Source organism: Triticum urartu, chromosome 3 (assembly GCF_003073215.2).
Source record: "Triticum urartu cultivar G1812 chromosome 3, Tu2.1, whole genome shotgun sequence".
NCBI classification, from domain to species: Eukaryota; Viridiplantae; Streptophyta; class Magnoliopsida; order Poales; family Poaceae; genus Triticum; species Triticum urartu.
In genome coordinates, this window is record NC_053024.1 from 132,081,707 (window position 1) to 132,099,093 (window position 17,387).

The following is a 17,387-nucleotide window of genomic DNA, read 5'->3' on the forward strand; positions in this document are numbered from 1 at the left end:
CAACAAGATATTTTGGACAGCCTCTCCTACCCACACTCACTTTCTCCCCACTTCATTCTCTCCACCTCCTCCTTGTCTCGGGTGCCTCCTCTTTTTCACCTCATTTCCACCATAGATTCATTCAATTTAAGTGGTTAAATTACCCTGTTTTGATAGGTAAGTAAGGGGGGAAGCTATATTTATGTTGTTCTCCCTACAACAATGTGCACATGCACTTTTTATGGCCTAACTAGATCTATGTATGTTCGTGGTGTTGCATATGTGTTTGTGTTTGGAGGTGTACCGGTATTTGAAATGCGATAGTTGCCAATATTTTGTCGGAATGTTGATTCATTTCCGTTTTGGCGAGAAATTTGGCATTAAGCATTCTTTTTGGTCCTATTTTTAGGGAAAGTCATGCCAAATTTTTTCTTGGTTCTAAAATTTCGTTTTGCTCTACCCCGCAGGCGACCATGGTCCGCATGATGACCGAAGGCATCGTGAATAGGTTTTTGAGGTCCGCAAAGGCCGAGATGCTTCAAAAGAACGAGACGGAGATAAGATGTCCGTGTCGAAGATGCAAGCTGAAGAGCCTTATTGCGGACCCAGAATCCGGGCAGGTGCGGGACCACCTGCTCTTGCGTGGTTTCATGGATGGCTATCGGTGGCAAGGTGATGAAGATGACTACGAAGTCGTCCATGGGGGCCGGGCAAGGTGATGAAGATGACTACGAAGTCGTCCATGTTGTAATTAAACTTTAATGAACTTGTAGTATGCCTCTTTGGTTTCGAGAGTCGTTGAACTTAGATGTAATCGATGCTATTAATGTCTTGCTTTTCTCTTCCAATCGTTCTGTTGCATACTTATATATTGCTTATGTATTGTCTGTGAATTGGTACTAACGTTTCGTTTGGCTACTGCATAGCGATGCCGTGGTATGTCGTTTACAAGGGTAAGATTCCCGGAGTCTACGACGACTGGGAGGAGTGTCGGAGACAGGTTCACCGATTCAGCGGTAACAGTTACATAGGGTACGCCACTAGGGCCGAGGCCGAATCTAGATACGCCCGCTATCTAGCGGGAGAGGGGAGGGAGTGTTGGAGGAACCGGATGAAGATGAGTTTCATCGTGATGACCGCAGCTCTCTTATATGTGATGGTAGTTTAGATGATCGATATCGACTTGTAATGTGAAGACAAACTCGCGGTCTCGAGACTTGTAATATAATGTTCTATCTTTGTTCGGTCTTTTCAATTTGGAGACTAATATGATGACTTGTATTCGGAGACTAAAATGATGAATTGTATTCAGAGACTAATCTTCTATTGTATTCGATGAATCTGTTGTTGATGTGTGCTGTCTATATTTTGTCCGATTATACATTTTGTAACCTGTGCAAAAAACAGAAAATAAAAAAAATAAAAAAAACCTAATATTCATACTAATGGCGCATCACATCATAGTGCGCCATTAGTATGCCAAAGGATACTAATGGCGCCTCACTAAACAATGCGCCATCAGTATGCCGAAGTTACTAATGGCGCATCTTGCTGTCGTGCGCCATTAGTATGCCAAAGCACCTGGGTATACATGGCCCCCTGGGAGGCATACTAATGGCGCACTATTGTATATACTAATGGCGCATCTGAGGTGCGCCATTAGTATACCAGATACTAATGGCGCACCAGTGGTGCGCCATTAGTACAATATACTAATGGCGTGCTACTAATGGCGCACCACTAATGCGCCATTAATGGCCAAATTAGGTGCGCCATTAGTAGGCCAAATTAGGTGCGCCATTAGGTGCGCCATTAGTAAGACTTATGCTCTTGAGAGAAGCCACTAGTGAAACCTATGCCTCCCGGGTCTATCTTCATCATATTAAGCTTCCAATACTTAGTTATTTCCTTTGCTTTTTACTTTGCTTTTATTTTACTTTGCATCTTTATCATAAAAATACCAAAAATATTATCTTATCATATCTATCAGATCTCACTCTCGTAAGTGACCGTGAAGGGGTTGACAACCCCTTATCGCGTTGGTTGCGAGGAGTTATTTATTTTGTGCAGGTACTGGGGACGCGCGCGCAACCTCCTACTGGATTGATACCTTGGTTCTCAAAAACCGAGGGAAATACTTACGCTACTTTGCTATATCATCCTTTCCTCTTCAAGGAAATCCAACGCAGTGCTCAAGAGGTAGCAACCAACGAGCTTGACTTTCTTGGTTGACATGCTCTGAACGCGCGTCTGCAGCGCTATCACCTCGTCAGGGGAACCCCAGTTCGGACTCTTCTCGACCCAGGAGGTGAGTCGCATGGGAGCACCGGAGTGGAATTCGACAGCTGCGGCCCAGGTGGTGCCGCGGGGTTCTGTGATGTAGAACCACTGCTTCTGCCATTCCTTCATTGTGTCCACAAAAGTGCCTATGGGTCAGGATACGTTGGACAACTTGCTCACCATAGCTCCTCCGCACTCCGCGTGCTGGCCATCCACCACCTTCGGCTTCACGTTGAAGACATTGAGCCACTGCCCGAAGTGGGGTTGGATGCGGAGGATGGCCTCACACACGATGATAAACGCCGAGGTGTTGAGGAGGGAATTCAGGGACAAATCATGGAAATCTATCCTGTAATAATACATCAGCCCGCGGACGAAAGGGTGGAGTGGAAACCCTAGCCCGTGGAAGAAATGGGGGAGGAACACTACCCTCTCGGTGGGCTTCGGCATGGGGACGACTTGTCCCTCGGTCGGCAGGCGGTGAGTGATCTCCTTCAGCAAGTATCCGGCCGCCCGAAGCTCCCTAATGTTCTCCTCCTTGACGGAGGAAACCATCCACTTGCCCTGACATCCAGATCCGGACATGGTTGCTTGGGTGGAAAGGAGATGAGAACTTGGGCGCTGGAGCTCGAGATTGGAAGGGCGGAGACAGAGAGAGGGCGTGAGAGAGAAAAAGGGAATCCTTATCCCCTTATAAAAGCAACAAATATTGAACTCCTCCTCACTCGCCTTAAGATTCGCCTATTCCCAAGGGATGTATAAATGGCACGGTTGGGTTACCCACGCCCGTATTGATGAGAATCCCATAATAAGGGGGCACTAGGGATGGCAAATGGGTCAGGTTTGGGGCGGGTGGAGCTGTTCCAAATCCAACCCATGACCCATCTTCCTACCCTCTTCCCATCCACCAAATTATCCATGGGCACAACTTGTGTCCATGCCCAAACCCACTGGATACCCACATACCGATGGAGCTCCATGGGCATAGAAAAGTCAGCATGAAGCCTTCCCAAAGATCAAATTAACTCATCATCATTCACTCACAAATGACAACATAAGCTACATGCATAAGTGGGCAACAAGTAATACGATGAGTCCTTAAGTGTGACATACCAGAGGTTGATTCTACAGCATATAGCTCATGGCACAAGTTGCATATTTCCTGTCATTTCCCATTGATTCGCTCTTTCTACTATCACTGGCGTATGACCACACATGTCATACGGGTATCCATTGGATATCCATGGAGCACAAACTATAACCATGCCCAACCCGGCTGTTCGTGGGTGTCCATATCCACGGACCCATGGGCGAAAATGTGCTCCATACCCTTTCCCAACTGGGTCGGGTTTCCATGGTTATCCAGATCCATGGATAAAATTACCATCCCTAGGGGGCATGATCTCTTCTTCGACAAGATGTGCCAATGGCAACCGCGTCTCGAAACGTGGAGCGGCAGATGAAAAACGGTTGGAAATTATGACCAGACAGACGTGATGTCATATTGTAAAAATTGTCACCAGATTAGACTCGTATAAGAATATATATTCTCTCTCGGTTATGTATGGTGTGTATGACATGTCCGGATATTATCATCGCATCCGAAGACTATCTTGAAATTCGGATAGAAGGGAACCCACCTTGCAATGCCGAAGACAATCTGCGCGCCGGACTCCTTGTCATTGAAGCCAGGTTCAGGGGCTACTGAGGGAGTCCTGGACTAAGGGGTCCTTGGGCGTCCGGCCTGTTATCCATGGGCCGGACTGATGGGCTATGAAGATATGAAGGCCGAAGACTGTACCTGTGTTCGGATTGGACTCTCTTTGGCGTGGAAGGCAAGCTTGGCAACCGATTATGAAGATTCCTTCTTATGTAACTGACCCTATGTAAACCCTAGATCCCCCCGGTGTCTATATAAACCGGAGGGGTTAGTCCGGAAAGGATATATTCATTACCATAGTCATATAGGCTAGGCTTCTAGGGTTTAGCCATCTCGATCTCGTGGTAGATCAACTCTTGTAATACTCATATTCATCAATACGAATCAAGCAGGACGTAGGGTATTACCTCCATAGAGAGGGCCCAAACCTGGGTAAACATTGTGTCCCCTGTCTCCTGTTACCATCAATCCTAGCCGCACAGTTCGGGACCCCCTTCCCGAGATCCGCCGGTTTTGACACCGACAGCAGTCGGCTCATCGGTGTGCCACCCGTTGGTCGACACCTGGTCAGGCTGAGGCCGGTGCTCCTCTTCATCGTCCTCGTCCTCCTCCTCCTCACCTTCGTCGCTGGAGGAGATCGCCTCCACCGACTCCTCGCCCTCCTCCGGGTTCAGCCTGAACTAGTTGGGCGGTGCCTCAACGCCCCCCTCGGTCAGCTCGTGGAGGAAGACACTGGTGTCCGTGTACTCAGCTATCGCCGTGGTGCGGCGATAGAGGTCGGGGGCCACCACCGCCAGCTCCTCGGTAGCTTCAGCACAGATGGTGGCAAGCTGGTCTAAGTTCAGACTAGGGTACCATCCATTGACGAATTCCAGGGCCTGCCGTGCGCCTGCCCGAGCTGCAGAGCCCTTCCATGCCTCAAGGCGGCCGATGGCCACCTCCAACCAGTCGGAGGTCCGACCGGGGGTGCACAGAGCCGGAGTGCCTGGCCAGAGGGCGGAGACCACCTGGGCTCCAGCGTGCTATAGACGGCGAAGCGCCCGGTGCGCCGGCTGGAGGCGAGGTTGGATGCCGAAAAGCAGCTCGGCAACGGTTCGCGGGGGCGTTGGGTGCAATTTCTGCACCAACCAGCCTTTGCTCCTCGAGGTGAGCCTCGATGGCCTGGCCTACGGCGACGGCATGACCGGGAAAATACTCTGCGCAAGAAGGAAAAAGAAGAACGAAGTCAGAAGCCGGCTTGTATGACGAGTCGGCAAACAGGAGATGGGAAAGAGAGAATTACCATCGATCATGTCCTCGATCTCGCCGTAGTCGTCGGTCAGAGCCTTCTCCTTGTTTGCCCATTTTGAGTGCTCAGTCTCGAATTCGGCCTCAAGAGCCTCCTCCGCCTCCTTGAGCTTTTGGAGCTCTGCCTTGTGGTTATCCGCCTGGTGAGAAAGCTCCTTGGCCAGGCGGTCGCACTCCTCCTCCGCACTGCTGCGCTCCTCCTCCTTGGTGCGCAGCGCGGTCTGAGCCTCGCCTAGCTGGTGCTGCAAGGCGGCGTTGGCTCCTGCGAAAGGCAAAGAAGAGAAGACGGTCAGAAAGACAACAAAGGAAAAAACGTAGCTACTAGAAGATCCAGCCCGACTGCTCAGCAGTCGGCCTGAATCTCGGGGGCTACACCCTATGGGTGCGCTGGCGCGCCCCTGCATGAATAATGAACGAGGAACTTACTCTGGCTTTGGCCAGCTCAATATTCCGCTTGGCCAGCTCCTGGGACCTGGGAGTTGTGGGTGGCCGCGCGGATATTGTGATAGTCCTGCAATGGAAACAACAAAAGAAAGATGGTTAGCACTCAGAACTTGCCTTTAAGTTCCGAGCTGCCTGCTCAGCAGCCGACCACGTCAACACGAATGTTAAAGCAAGCAGTCAGTAGACGTACCCGGATGGCCGCTCACGTCAACACGAATGCCTTGGTGTACTGCTGAAGGGCTTCACCCTGGGATTCGAGCTGGGCCTGGATGTGTTGTGACACCCGGTTCAGCACGCCTGACCTGCCTCCTATCGTCCACTCTAGCAAAACTGCGCTGGTGGCTTCCGCTTCTGGGGCGGATGAGCTCGCGGCCTCGATCCCCTGCGCCCGTGGCGTGTCGGAGTATGGGCTGCGGAGGTGGCTCCCACCACCAACTCACTGCCGGCCGGCGGCACCTGCGGCGTGTCTGGCTGGCAGTTGTGTGTCAGGGCAGTCGGCGCAGGCTGGGACTCCTCCGTCCTTAGCACGACATTGCCGCCTTCTCCGCTCCCACGGACCGGCTGGTCATCGCCGGTTCCCCCAGTTGGCACCTGGACCTTTGGCGCCGGTAGAGCGGCGCGCAGAGGGATGACAAGTTGTGGCGCCTGGCTGAGCGTAGCCTTTTCTGCCTGGGCCTTGGCGATCGCCTCCGCCCGCTCTCTAGCTGCAGCGTCAGCCTGGGCCTTGACGGCTGCATCGGCTTGGCCGTTGCCATCTTCTGCCGCTCCGCCTCCCCCCGCTCCTCACGCGACTCCTACGTGTTCCACTCCGTCGCCGCCTGGAGTTCGGCGAGTGGGTCCATGCGGTGATTCTTGGCCGAGATCTCCATCCCCCCGATAATGGAGGCGGAGGCCGACCGCTGAAGGGAGAGTGGGGCCCTGCTCGAGCGAGACAAAAGAAGTTCAGAAGAAAATTCGCAAGAAAAGGGACAAAGAAGAAACTCGGTGGGGGTTGAGCACTTACGCGGACACCACAGGGGGCTGCTTTCGGACCCTTTGAAATTGGGACGCCTTCATGGCGGCCTCTCGCCACTTGGTCACAGCAGCTAGGTTCTTCGGCTTCTTGGGCCGGCGGCCAAAAAGTGGCATGGCGGCCCGATGCTTCTATGCCGCCTGGCATGGCTGGCGCAGCTGACGAGCTCGCGCCTACCTTGTGAGCTCCATGGGGACGGCGCGCTTCGGGCTCCTCATCTTCGTCGTCTGGCCATGTCTCGAGGCTGCCTCCCTCGGACCCGCATGCTTCAATGCCACCGCCTGCAGTGTCGTCCTCCAAGGCGGCCGCTCCCAAATCGGGGTCGTCCAGGTCGCTCCTAGACCTATCCGGCAGGTACTCCTGGCCTTCCTCCAGGGCATCGGCCGCCTACTAGGATGAGAGAATCTGCACAAGTGGCCGGCTGATCAGCCGGCGAAAGCCGAACCTGGCACAGGAAAAAGAAGAAAAAAAGGAAGAGAAAGACTTACAGCAGGCGGAGGGTTTTCTCGGGAGTACGACAGCTTGCCGAACTGCCACTCCCCCTCCGAGGGCTTGCAGTTCGAAATGAAGTTGACCAGACGGGCCACCTCCGCGTCCGGCAAACCCTTTGTGCACATCCAACACGGGTCTTGGTGCCCGCTCATCCGGCTGATCATGTGAGGCCAGGTCTGGAGCGGGAGCACCCGACGCGCCACAAAGGCAGTCGGCAGATCCGAAGCCTGGAGGCCTGCCGACTTCGCCATCTCCTTGAGCTGGGCGATGGCGGCTGTGGAGGCGGCCGACAACTTCTTTTCCTTGAAAGTCCAGTTGTGGCAGGGCTTAGCCGGCGGGCCGGTTTGATAGGCCGGTAGGTTGACAAAGTCGTGCTCTGGGTGCACGTTCTTCACGTAGAAGTAGGATTTTTTCCACAGCTTGACAGACGGCGTCAAGTTGATGACCGGGAAGCAGTTGCCGTCTCCCGAGCACCTTACCACGATGAAGGCGCCGCACTGGGCTGCCTCGTTCTTGGTAGCGGTTCCAAGCATGGTGTACAAGAGTTCCCCCCGACAGCTCGATGGAGGGGGGAATGCCAAGATACCCCTCGCAGAGGGTGACGAATGCCGACAGCAGCACCACCGTATTCGATGTCAGGTGGTGCGGCTGGAGGCGATAAAAGCGGAGGAAGCTGCGGGAAAGACGCACTAGACAGCAGTGGGCTGCGGGAGCACTCAGGCGAGAGGCGGGGGTGCTGCGGCAGCAGCAGGAATAGAAAGGAAGAAGGGGGAGTGTAAGTGCATCTAGTGCCACCCCTAGTTGGTTTTGGAGTATTGACGACAAACCTAGTTGAGGGACTAATGTGTTTGTGAGAATTGCAGGAAAACACAGGTAGAAGTCCCTCATTGATTCGGTTTACTATCAGAGATGACCCCTAAAAATGAATGAAGACATTGAAGTCAAAGGTGGTATATGAAGATATTCACATTGAAGACTATGACAACAGAAGACACGTTATGAAGCCTATGGAACTCGAAGACTTAGATCTTTCGTAGTTCTTTTTATATTTGTTGAGTCATAGGAACCACCATACTGTTAAGTGGGGTCCAGGAGAACAAGTCAGAATGACTTAAGTGATGCCTAAATCAAAAACCTATGTCTTCGAGTGAAGACAATGAGAGCAAATCTTGTCCAGAGCCGGACAAGTCAGCTTTGCTTGTAGCCCAAGTAAAGTTGCCATGAGAGTTCGAAATCTGACCGTTGAGACATGTGTCAGTTCCTTAGTGACCCAGGGTCATTTCGGACAAATCAGGTCGGGTTGCCAAGTGGCTATAAATAGCCCACCCCCACAACCATAAACGGTTGGCTGCTCAGATTTCAGTGCACGGCTTTTGTTGTTTGAGAGCAACCCACCTCGAAGCCTTTGAGAGAAAATTTCTAGTGAGGAGAAAAGCCCTAACCACCCAGAGCCAGAGTAAATTGGGCATCACTTAAGTCTTCTTGTCTGTGTGATCTGAAGACTTATTACACTTGAGGACTGTGAATCCTTCAGACAGTTAGGCGTCGCGTTCAGAGCATCCAAGAGACATTGTGGATTGCCAGTGAACGAAGTCTGTGAAGGTTTGGGAGTCTACCTTGAAGACATACCAGAGTGATTGGGCGAGGACTAAGTGACCTTAGCTCAAGGAGATTACGGTGAGGACTTGGTGTCCTGAACTGTGTGTTCAGGACTGGGTGTCCGGGACTCTGTGTCCTAAGGTTTAAATACCTAGCCGCTCCAACCAGACGTACAGTTGTCACAGCAACTGGAACTGGTCCAACATATCATTCTCTTCAACGAGTCACTGGTTTCATCTTCACTTCCTTCTCTTGCTGTTACTCATTGCGAAGTCATTTCGTGCTTGCTTTATCATCTGTCTTCACAATGTGAATGCATGATCTGTTTGGCTTCATAACTTCTTCCTACTTGATCCTTATTACACTGAAGCTGTTTGTCACTGTGCTTTCACTCTATTGAATACATGACCGTGGCTGGCCTAGTGTAATCTAACTTCCACTGCATAGTAATAGGCATAATCTTCACTGTTTGTCTTCATAACTCCCAAGTTTTGAAGACTATCATAAAAATCGCCTATTCACCCCCCCTCTAGTCGATATAACGCACTTTCAATTGGTATCAGAGCGAGGTGCTCCCTTGTTCTGTGTGATTCAGTTTAACCACCTGGAGTTTTAGCTATGTCGACTGCAGGGATAATCAAAGTTTCCGCTGCGTGCCCCGTCTTTGATGGAACTGAATATCCCTACTGGAAGAATAAGATGCGCATGCATCTTGAAGCCATTGACTCGACCTATGGTATGTCGTCGAGAACGGCGTTCCCAAGGCTGGAGAAGGTGTCACTGCTGCTGATGTCAAGAAATTCGTTCAACTGGACTCTACTGCCAAGAACAGCATCTGTGGTCATCTGACCAAAGGACAGTATGGCCGTGTGAGTGCCTTGAAGACATCCAAACTGGTCTGGGACTGGCTCTCCAAGGTCAATGAAGGCATCTCAACCAAGAGAGATCAGCGAATCAGTGTCCTTCGCAATCTCTTCAACCGCTTCAAGCGAAATTACAATGAGAATGTCCAGCACACATTTGATAGACTCACTGACATCACAAATGAGCTTCAAGCCCTCGGCGCCACTGAAATCACCAAACATGAAATCGTCAAAACGCTGCTGAGATCACTTGATAGTTCGTTTGACATCCTGGCCCTGATGATTCAAGAACGTCCTGATTTCAAGACACTCGATCCGTCTGACATACTTGAGAGGCTCAACACACACGAGTTTCAGCTTTCTGAGAAAAGAGATATCTACGGTCCAAACTATGGGCGAACTCGCGCCTTGAAGGCAAAAGCTGTCTCCTCATCTGAAGAACAATCTGACTGCAGTTCTGATGATCCTGAAGACATTGGAAGAGAACTTGCAATGCTAGTGAAGAAGTTCCAAAATTTCACCAAGAAGAAAGGCTTCAGAAAATCTTCACGATCAAGCTCAAGGAATGATGAAGCTTCTGCTCATGACTACGAGAAGAAAACATGTCACAAGTGCAAGAAAACTGGACCCTTCATCTCTGAGTGTCCACAGTGGGACAATGAGAACAGAAGGAAGAAGAAGAGCAAGGAGTATGATTCTGACGACAAGAAGAAGAAGAAATACTCAAAGTCTTCTTCCAAGTCTTCATCACACAAGAAGAGCTCATCTGGCAAGGCACGTGCGTTTGTTGGAAAGGAGATGGATTCAGAGGAGGAGTCCGCATCTGAGGAGGCAGAGGTGGAGTCTGAGGAGGAGTCTGATTCTGGCATTGCGAGTCTGGCTACAGCATACGTCGCCAAGTCCATCTTCAACACTGAAGACAATGACTGCATCACCGACACCAACATAAATGACAATAACGACTCCACTCCTACCTACAGCTTCATGGCACGCGGTGCCAAGGTAAACACACGCACTACTCGCTATGAAACATCTAGTGACGATGACTCTGAATGTGATTCAAAACCTAGCTACAGAACACTTGCTAAAATTGCAACTGAACAATAGAAAGCTATGGAACATATTCAAAAACTGTTAGACAGAAGCGATGATCTGTTCGGTGCTGAAATGACTCGATCTGAATCCTTAATTGAAGACATAAAAAACCTTCACGTTAAGTATCAGGAACTTGAAGATCGTCATGATACTCTCTCAACAACTCATGAAAAGCTTTCCTATGATTATCTTCAAAGGAAGAAAGAACTTGAGAAATTGAGGGTGGCTCATGAAGATCTTCAAAAGGAAAACGAGTCACTTCGCTCCGAACAGATCAGTCCCACTCAGGAAGGATTTGAACCACCATGTCTTAAATGCATTGAGCGTGATAATGCTAATTCTGTTGCTGAATGTTCCACTTCTACTGCTGTTGCAATATCTTCAACTGTTGACGTGGTAACTAACCCCTCTGCTGAGGATACCACTGCTATTGCTGATGAGAATGCTATGTTGAAGACATTGCTTGAAACAGGGATGTACAAAAGTCTTAAAGGAAATCAGACACTATGTGATGTCCTCAAGAAGCAGATCCTGAATCGAAACCCTAGGAAAGAGGGTGTTGGATTTGTGAGGAAAATCAATGCAGATGGCTCTTACTGGAAACCTGAGCAGTACCCCAAAAGCACATGGGTTGCTGCAAAGGAACTTTCAGCAGATCCATCCAACATATCTGGCTTCACTTGTGCTAACCCCATTATCATTGATGAATCCTTTGATGCAAACTATAAACTGTTTAAGAATCAGAATGGTGAAGTGTTTGCCAGGTACATTGGTACTAACTGCAGGAATGGACCGTCTATGAAGAAGATCTGGGTTTCCAAAAAGTGTCTGGAAAATCTTCCTGTGAATGTCTTCATGACACCTCACTTGAAGAAGACAAATCTCAGACCAAAGGCTTCATACAAACAGAGGACTCACCTGAGTCACACTAACACAAATGTTTTGCAGGGAAACCATACTCAGGCACATGAGTATGAGAGCGGTTCATCGAACCGTGTTCATGTGACCAAAAATTATTCTGCTTATTCCTATGAGTATTATTGTCCACCTGCTAGACTGTTTGCTAAGGCTTCAAAGCCAAAATTCTCAGATGCTGCACTTAGACTTATTGCTTCTAAGCCACCCTTGAAGACGTGGGTGGTTAAGAAAGCTTAACTCTCTTTTGCAGGGAAAGGTCTCCAGCAGAAAAACAAAATCTTCTGATGCTATTGCTGGGGACCTTAAAAATCTTGTAGGGCGCAAGATAAAATGCCCGAATGGGATCAATATGTACTTCGTTCCTGAATCACATGCTACTCTCCCTATTAGTCCTAATCTGGATTTAAGTTTTCATAACCCACTGGTTCGTCAAATGTTTATGCTTCACAATTCTCTTCGTGAAGCCTATCCCCCTAACCGTACTGTAGGGTACGACACCAGCGACTTCAAAATCTTCAGAATGGATTATTGACAGTGGGTGTACAAATCACATGACTGGCAGGAGAAGCCTTCTTATGGACTCAACATTACGTCCATCCGACAAGAGCCACATCACATTTGCTGACACTGGTAAAAGTAAGGTATTGGGTCTAGGTAGAGTTGCAATATCAAAGGATCAACACATGGATAAAGTCATGCTTGTTGAATCCCTTGGCTTCAACTTAATGTCTGTCTCAATGCTTTGCGATCTGAATATGATTGTAATGTTTGGAAAATATCGCTGCCTGGTGCTAATGGAATCTGACAAATCTCTAGTGTTTGAAGGGTATCGGAAAGGTGATTTGTACGTGGTAGATTTCTCAGCAGGACCACAACTTGCGGTATGCCTTCTTGCAAAATCTTCAGAATGCTGGCTTTGGCATCGGAGGCTTGGGCATGCTGGCATGAGGAACCTCCACACCCTTGCGAAGAAGAAGCATGTCATAGGCATTGAGGGCGTCAAGTTCAAGAAAGATCATTTATGCGGTGCCTGTGAAGCAGGGAAGATGACAAGGGAAAAACATCCTTCGAAGACAATCATGACTACTACACAACCCTTCGAACTGCTCAACATGGATCTTTTCGGTCCCACTCACTACTCAACTTTTACTACTACTGATTGCCTCTATGGCTTCGTCATTGTTGATGATTACTCTAGATATACTTGGGTACACATAATCCTTTACAAGACTGAAGTGCAGGATGTCTTCAGACGCTTCGCCAATCGAGCTATGAACAATTTTGGTGCCAAGATAAAGCACATTAGAAGTGACAATGGCACTGAATTCAAGAACACTGGCCTTGATACATATCTTGATACCTTGGGCATCACACATGAATTCTCAGCTCCGTACACGCCACATCAGAATGGCGTCGTCGAACGCAAGAACAAAACACTCATTGAAATGGCCAGAACAATGGTAGATGAATACAAGACTCCAAGAAAATTCTGGACTGAAGCCATTGATACTGCATGCCATACAATCAATCGTGTTTATCTTCACAAGCTTCTGAACAAGACATCTTATGAACTCTTAACTGGCAAGAAGCCAAATGTCAGTTACTTCAGAGTATTTTGCGCAAAGTGCTGGATCAAGGACCCACATCACACCTCAAAGTTTGCACCAAAAGCACATGAGGGCTTTATGCTTGGATATGGAAAGGATTCACACTCCTACAGAGTCTTCAATCTCTTCCATTACAATGTGGTCGAAACAGTGGATGTGCGGTTTGATGAAACAAATGGTTCACAAAGAGAGCAACTGCCAAATGTGCTAGATGAAGTCCCAGCTAGTGAATCAATCAAGCTTATGGGAACTGGAGAGATTATGCCTTCTGAAGCTCATCATGAAGAAGAACTCATCATCTCAGCACCTGATCAACATGAAGACAATGCTCAGCATGAAGACATTCCTCCAAACAACAACGCAGATCAGCAAGAGCAATGTCTTCGCCCTATACCTCCTCGTGTTGCAAATGAAGTGCAGATTGACAGAATACTTGACAGCATCAATGCACCTGGTCCACTCACTCGTTCAAGGGCAACTCAGCTAGCAAACTTCTGTGGGCATTTCGCATTCGTCTCAATATCAGAACCCAAGAAAGTTGAAGAAGCCTTCATGGAACCTGAATGGATTCAAGCTATGCAAGAAGAGCTTCAACAGTTTGAGCTAAATAATGTATGGGAACTGGTTAAGCGTCCCGATCCACGGAAGCACAACATAATAGGCACCAAATGGATATACCGCAACAAGCAAGATGAGCATGGTCAAGTTGTCAGAAACAAAGCTCGTCTCGTTGCTCAAGGATATACTCAAGTAGAGGGCATTGACTTCGATGAAACTTTTGCTCCTGTGGCTAGGCTTGAAGCCATACGCATACTGCTGGCCTATGCAAATCATCATAACATACTTCTATATCAAATGGATGTGAAAAGTGCCTTTCTCAATGGCAAGATTGAAGAAGAAGTGTATGTTGCACAACCACCTGGTTTTGAAAATCCAAAACATCCTGATATGGTATACAAGCTCAACAAGGCACTGTATGGCCTCAAACAAGCCCCTAGGGCCTGGTATGATACACTCAAGTACTTTTTGACGAGCAAAGGCTTCATACCTGGTTCCCTGGATCCCACTCTTTTCACGAAGACATACGATGGTGAACTGTTTGCGTGCCAAATATATGTGGATGACATTATCTTCGGCTGCACCAATCGGAAGTACAGTGAAGAGTTTGGATATATGATGCAAGAGCAATATCAGATGTCCATGATGGGGGAGCTGAAGTTCTTTCTTGGTCTTCAAATCCGACAACAGCGCAATGGCATCTTCATATCTCAAGAGAAGTATCTCAAAGATTGCCTGAAGAAGTTCGGTATGCAAGACTGCAAAGGCTTCACAACACCAATGCCAGCCAAACATCATCTAGGTCCTGACGACAATGGTAAAGAGTTCGATCAAAAGGTATACCGCTCCATGATTGGGTCTTTGCTTTATTTATGTGCATCTAGGCCAGATATCATGCTTAGTGTTTGCATGTGCGCTCGATTTCAAGCGGCACCAAAGGAGTCGCATCACTTAGCTGTGAAGCGAATTCTTCGATATTTGGCTCACACCCCAACTCTAGGATTATGGTATCCAAAGGGCTCAGAGTTTGATTTGGTTGGATTTTCGGATGCTGATTATGCTGGTCACAAAGTTGATCGCAAGTCTACATCAGGCACATGTCACTTTCTGGGACGATCACTTGTATGTTGGTCTTCAAAGAAGCAGAACTGTGTATCTCTCTCCACTTCTGAATCTGAATACATTGCTGCTGGATCTTGCTGCGCTCAGCTTCTGTGGATGAAGCAAACACTCAAGGATTATGGCATTCATCTGAAGCAAGTGCCACTTTACTGTGACAACGAAAGCGCCATCAAGATTGCCAACAACCCAGTTCAGCACTCGAAGACAAAGCACATTGAAATTCGCCATCACTTTCTCAGAGATCATGTTGTGATGGAAGACATTGATATCATACACGTCAACACTGAAGAGCAATTGGCAGATATCTTCACCAAGCCCTTGGATGAGAAGAGGTTTTGCAAGTTACGGTGTGAGCTAAATATCTTGGAATCCTCAAATGTCCTGTGATCAGGCACACATCCTAACACTTATGCATATTGATGACTTAGATGTGCAACACACAAAGTAAAGTTTATCCTCAATCAATGAAGACATACATTCTAAGTGTGAATACATTAATGTGAAATTTGACTTCGGAGCGCCACGATAATTGCGCGCCGTGTCTGGGTCTAATACTTCCTATACGGTGGGTAACGCCACCACCAAATGTTCCATTTTTAAAGTGTTTAACTCATGGCGTTACCTTGCAATATCTTCACATTGGTTTGGCTTCGAACTTAACATGTCTTCATGATTATCTTCACTACGATGATTATATATATATATGCTCTAAGTGTTCTGTCCTCTACAACATTCACTTATAGCTATGTCTTCTTGGTTGAATCTTTTGAACTAAGTGAATGTGATCGGACCCTAACCTCTCTATGCTTTCTATCTCAAACTCTATCTCTCCAAGTCATATGCATTCTGTTGAAACTGTCGAATGTCTTCACTGTGTCCTTGTCAGCTGAAGACATAGAGACAACCATAAAAGTCTGTTTTTAATGCTCATTCCTCCATATAAGATCCGGAGAAGTAGGAACGACCGCCCGACAATTTAGGCGTGCGTGGGACGTGGAACAAACCCCAAACTTCCGCTAACTGGCCACGCGTGCCTCAAATGCGAACCGCCAGGGGCAGCTGCGTAATAGCACAGTGCCGTCTCTGAGTCTATAAATTCACACTTACCGCAGTCATTATCTCCTTCTTCCATCCTCGCACGAACCCTAGCGCCACCGCTAGCACTCGACGATGCCGGAGACGAAGCGCTTCGCTGCCGCAACCTCTCCAACGCCGTCCTCACGCCGACCGCGGACATCGTCCTCTCCGCCGTCGCCGTAGGTGTTTTCCGTCGCCAAGTTAGGGCACGGAGGACTGAACTGCTCGGCATCAACTTCCTTCCATCTAGCAGTTCCAGTGTGGTAAATAAAACTTCTTTTTACAGCCTCTTTTGATCTCTTGGTTCTGTCACTTTCAACCATAAGAAGTTTCTCTTCACACCAGTTAGATCTCTCGCTGCATCTCATAACATGCCTAGTATATTCACTTGTGCTTCATAAAGCAGTTAGATTCCTCACTTGTACTAATCTATGGGTTCGTACAAATCTGGAACCAACTTCTTATCTATAAGTGAATGTCTTCGCACAATGAGGTCAATGTCTTCTAAATTGATTAATCTTCAAAACCTTCTGAGAATGCATATGACCTCTTCCCCTTCCCTCGCACCTTAATGCTGTCACAGGTACATGTCCGTGGGAGAATCTTTCGGTTCTCATAGTCTGCATTCATTTGCAGAATTCCTACAGCATCACATAAACTCTCCTGAAGCCAGTTCCTGTTTGTCCAGAAAAAGAAAGCCTTCGAAGCCTTTGAAAGTTTTGAAGCCTTTCAAGTTAAAGCTTATGGCTTCAGTTGCAGCAGCAAGAAAGGGGGGCAGACAGAGACGTGAGGGAACTTCCAAGGATCTGCCTGAAGACTTGGCAGAAATGTACAAAACAGATCCAGAAGAGAGCTATGGGCAGCGCAAAACCCGAATCCAATGGATTCGATGCTATTGGGAAGAACAGTGGTTCAAATACCGCTTCGTCACCCAGGAGTATGCTGAAAAGAATGCAATCAAGAGTCCATGGGGGGATATCTTATACAAGAACCTTGTACCCAGAACCAGAGATGAAGCCATTGCTCAAGGCTTCTACCCATGCATGGTCCGAGGACCACATCCTGATGATGCACATCCGTCGTCACTTCTCTGGTGTCGTGACGACAATCTCTTCAAACGCAACTTTCAGTTTGCTCAACAGTTTGCGAAGCTAAACAAGAAGAAATTTGGGCTTGACATCAATCCTGGTCCCTCCTCACCAAGGGCAGATGGCACACGCGACGCGGAACCCAATATCATCGGTCCGTTTGCCAATATTGAGGGCCTGATCACCCACATCTTAGTCCAAGGGACTGCTGTGAATGACCCTCCAGCTGATTCTGAGTCTGATGAAGCTCCTGCTGTGCCGAAGCCAAAGCAGACAAAGAAACCAAAAGATTCTAAGCCGGCCCCT